The following is a 5,075-nucleotide window of genomic DNA, read 5'->3' as shown; positions in this document are numbered from 1 at the left end:
TATGGCCCACAGCCGGAAAAGGGACAGGCTATGCCCCAGAGGAGTGGTCACACTGCTCAAGTGCATGAGCAACACTTCCCTGGCACTCCCTGGTCATCCAGAGGGCTGAGAAAGGCATCTTGGAAGTGCTGAAGCGATATGCTACCACTTCCTACCTCGTAGCTTTTTGAAGTGGTACGGTGGGATATAAATCCAGTAACATCATCATCATCAACTTCTTCTTTTCCTTTTCCTTCTTCTCCTTCTCTCTCTCCTTCTCCTTCTTCTCCTCCTTCTTCTCTTTCTCCTTCTCCTTTTCTCCTTCTCCTTCTTCTTCTCCTCCTTCTTCTCTTTCTCCTTCTCCTTCTTCTCCTCCTCCTTCTCCTTCTTCTCCTTCTTCTTTTCCTTCTCCCTCTTCTTCTTCTCCCCCCAAGATGGGTTCCTATCTTGCTCGATAGAATGAACAGAAAAGCCTCCTGGGTGGCAGTACGTTGCTTGGTACTTTTCCCCACACCTAGACTTAATAAGGTAATTTTTGTGTCCCCCATTCAGCTAATAGAAGATCATCTTCCTATTTAAGTTAAGATGCAAAGGAGCGTAATGTTAGATTAAAAAATGCAACTTGCAAATACAACCATTTAAAGTGGCATAAAAGTTGTTATGTTTTGTCTGGTCTTATCCAGGCAAAGCTGAGCACTGTGAAGCTCTGCTGGTTTCAGTCGGAGAGATTCCAGTACCAGTTTGGTGTAGTGGTGAAGTGTGTGGACTCTTATCTGGGAGAACTGGGTTTGATTCTCCACTCCTCCACTTGCGGCTGCTGGAATGGCCTTGGGTCAGCCATAGCTCTTGTAGTTGTCCTTGAAAGGGCAGATTCTGGGAGAGCCCTCTCAGCCCCATCCACCTCACAGTGTGTCTGTTGGGGAGGAGAAGATATAGGAGATTGTAAGCCGCTCTGTCCTTGCAAGGGCAGCTGCTGTGGGAGCCCTCTCAGCCCCACCCACCTCACAGGATGTCTGTTGTGGGGGAGAAGATATAGGAGATTGTAAGCTGCTCTGTCCTTGCAAGGGCAGCTGCTGTGAGAGCCCTCTCAGCCCCACCCACCTTACAGGGTGTCTGTTGTGGGGGGAGAAGATATAGGAGATTGTGAGCTGCTCTGAGTCTCTGATTCAGAAAGAAGGCGGGGTATAAAACTGCAGTCTTCTTCTTCTGCTGCTGCAGCTGTTGCTGCTTCTGCTGCTTGGTGTAGTGGTTAGGTGTGCAGACTCTTATCTGGGAGAACCAGGCTAGATTCCCCACTCCTCTGTTAGAATCATAGAGTTGGAAAGGACCTCCAGGGTCATCTAGTTCAACCCCCTGCACAATGCAGGAAACTCACAAATACCTCCCCCTAAATTCACAGGATCTTCATTGCTTCTGGCTGCTGGAATGGCCTTGGGTCAACCATAGCTCTCGCTGGAGTTGTCCTTGAAAGGGTAGCTGCCGTCAGAGCCTTCTCAGCCCCACCCACCTCACAGGGTGTCTGTTGTGGGGGGGAGAAGATATAGGAGATTGTAAGCCACTCTGAGTCTCTCATTCAGAGAGAAGGGCGGGGTATGAACCTGCAGTCTTCTTCTTCTCGCCTGCTTCCTTGTGGCTGTTGGACCTGTGGATTATATAAAATATGCAAAAAGTAACCACGGAAAGAAAAGGTCTTTCTTTTGACTTTGGTTGGCCCTGGGAAACTATTTCATAAGCACCCCATGATAAGACTAATATCCTTTATAAGGCTGTGGAGCTTTTAATTGCTTCACCAAGTGAGCATATGTTGAGAGCAGCAAGAAATAAATTGAAGGAAACAGAATTCCTTAATGTGCTCTCTGGTGTATTAGGCATTTTGGAAGATGCGTGACAGAAAATGACAGAGTGGAAGGGGGCATTGGGTGCATGCATAATTATCATTTTCTAGGGATAATAAGTTAAAGCAAAGGGTAGCTGTGCTGTAGAACAAAGTTGGAGTCCTCTAGCACCTTTAAGACTGACAAAGTTTTATTGAGAAAGTAAGCCTTCATGTGCTAGAAGCACACTTCATCGGACAATGAAATTGGATACAGTTAGCAGTGCTATATATAGTTTGTGGGGCAATACTTCCTCTAAGCTGTGGAGTCTTGTGAGCAAAATTTCTACTTAGTGAGTTGCTGGCATGAAAGTTGTGAGCTGCTGCATCAATTAGTTTGCTCTGGGGCCATTTTCCCTGAGGTAAGGCAAACATCTGGGAGCTGGAGGCTAAAAAACTGTGAGCTAGCTCACCCTCGCTCAGCTTAGAGGGAACGTTGCTTATGGGTAGGGTTAAGCATGCAAAATGGTCTTCCAATGGCAACATAGTGAAATTAACAAATTGAAAGCATAACAATTTGGTCTGGATAGTATACGTTGGCTGGGAAAAAAGCAAAAAGGTAATAAACATGTCAGACTTGGAGAATGATTGTAAGAATGGCAGTAATTCCATAGGGCCTGCAAGGCTACCCTTTTCCAACTGGCCTTCTCTTAATGTGGATTATAGTCTACTATAGCCAGTTTGGTGTAGTGGTGAAGTGTGCGGACTCTTATCTGGGAGAACCGGGTTTGATTCCCCAGTCCTCCACTTGCACCTGCTGGAATGGCCTTGGGTCAGCCATAGCTCTGGCAGAGGTTCTCCTTGAAAGGGCAGCTGCTGTGAGAGCCCTCTCCAGCCCCACCCACCTCACAGGGTGTCTGTTGTGGGGGGGGGGGAAGGTAAGGGAGATTGTGAGCCGCTCTGAGACTCTTCGGAGTGGAGGGCAGGATATAAATCCAATATCTTCTACTACATACAACCATCTTAAATTACAAGAGGAGAACATCTAGCACCTGTGAACGATAGTTTTTAACTTTGATAGTTTTAATTACAGTGGTTTTAATGTAATTATTGAATTATATGTTGTATTGATATAATGTTTTATATTGTAATTATGTATTTATTATATGTTGTGAGCCGTCCTGAGCCTGCTGCGGCGGGGAGGGCGGGATATAAATAAAATATTATTATTATTATTAAATGCTGAAGCTGAAGCTCAAATCCTTTGGCCACCCAATGAGAAGGGAGCACTCACCGGAGAAGACCCTGATGCTGGGAAAGACAGAAGGCAAAAGCAGAAGGGGACAGCAAAAGAGGAGATGGCTGGACAGCGTTACTGATGTCACTAACATGAATTTGAACGGACTTCGGAGGAAGGTGGAAGACAGGAGGGCCTGGCATGACTTGGTCCGCGGGGTCTCAAAGAGTCGGACTAGGCTGTGCGACTGAACGACAACATAGCATTATAACTATCATTCCCGTTTGCCTGCGCAAAAAAGAATGCATTAGAATACAGTGGAAGATGGGTTTAACATATGTTTTAACCCTACCCACAAGCTATACGTAGCATTGGTAACGATACCCCATTTTATTGTCGAATGAAGTGTGCTTCTAACACACAAAAGCTGACATTCTGAACAAAACTTTGTCGGTCTTAAAGGTGCCACTGGACTCCATCTTTGTTCTACTGCTTCAGAAAGGGTTGCTGCTCCCCAGGTGGGGCCTGGGGTCCCCCGGTTTGGAGGCCCTCCTCCTGCTTCAGGGTCATCAGAAAGCGGGGTGGGGGGAAGAGGGAAATGTCTGCTGGGCACTCCATTATACCCTATGGCAGGGGTGACCAAGGGTAGCTCTTCAGATGTTTTTTTGCCTACAACTCCCATCAGCCCCAGCCAGTATGGCCAATGGCTGGGGCTGATGGCAGTTGTCGGCAAAAAAAACATCTGGAGAGCTACCGTTGGCCACCCCTGCCCTATGGAGACTGATTCCCATAGGGTATAATGGAGAATTGATCTGCGGTTATCTGAGGCTCTGGAGGAGGGGCTGTTTTTTTGAGGTAGAAGCACCAAATGTCTAGTGTTGCATCCAATCCTTCTCCTCAAAATACCCTCCAAGTTTCCAAAGGATTGGACCAGGGGGTCCAGTTCTGAGTCCCAAGAGAAAGTGCCCCTATCCTTCATTATTTCCAGTGGAGAGAAGACATTTCAAAAGTGTGCAGTCCTATAAATCTGATGGCCAGAACTCCGTTTGGAGTTGTTATGCTTGTCACAGCCTTGCTCCTGGCTCTCCCTCTTGACTCCACCCTCAAAGTCTCCTAGCTGCACCCCCTAAGTCCCCAGGTATTTCTTGAATTGGACTTGACAGTCCTAGCTTCAGACTAACATGGCTGCTCACCTGGGAGCTGTGTTGGTTTGAGGAATTATTTAGGAAGGGATTTTCAATGAGATTCTAACCATACTGGCCACCTGGATGATGACTAGGGTTGCCAGACTCCCCGATGGAGCCTGGGGTCTCCTGACAAAGGACCCTGCCTCCCAGTAGCCAATCAGCTGGCTGGAAGGAAGGACTTACCAGGAGAAAGAAAGAGGAAGGCCAAGGCCACAAAGCCTACATTGAACAGGAAGTGATGTCATCTTGCCCAGTGACATCCAGGAGATGCACTGGTATTTGGGCAAAAACTCTATGGTAGAAGCCAGATTTACCATAGAGGTTTTGCCCTGCCAGGAGATGCTCTGGTATTTGGGCAAAAATTCTATGGTAGAAATCAGTTTTACCGTAGAGTTTTTGCCCTGCCAGGAGATGCTCTGGTATTTGGGCAAAAACTCTATGGTAGAAGCCAGTTTTATCATAGAGTTTTTGCCCTAATACCAGAGCATAGCTTTGAAGTCACTGGTGTGACATCACTTCTTAGGTGACACCACTAACTAGGCCTGGACCTTTCTCTTTCTCTTGGAAAGTTCCACTCACCCCCCCCCCCTCCAGTTGACATTGACCACAGTGTCTCATCCTTCCCCTCTTTCTTCCTAGCTTATGTGACCCCCAAATCTTATCAAAAATTGAGGAAAATTTGTTTTTAGAAAGGCTATGTCTTGGGGTTTTTTTTCTCCTCTAAATTGTTGAAGAGGAAGAAAAGGAAACCTATTACTTATTCTCCTTAAGATAAAACATGGAGTCGATGGAAGGATATTATTTTTAAAGGGTACCATGTTTACATTAGCCCTTTATTTTTGGTTCCGCCGCAATTGGC

The sequence above is a fragment of the Heteronotia binoei genome, chromosome 16 (assembly GCF_032191835.1).
Source record: "Heteronotia binoei isolate CCM8104 ecotype False Entrance Well chromosome 16, APGP_CSIRO_Hbin_v1, whole genome shotgun sequence".
In the NCBI taxonomy this organism is placed as follows: Eukaryota; Metazoa; Chordata; class Lepidosauria; order Squamata; family Gekkonidae; genus Heteronotia; species Heteronotia binoei.
The sequence above is the reverse complement of the archived record's forward strand: the minus strand, read 5'-3'. Positions refer to the sequence as shown.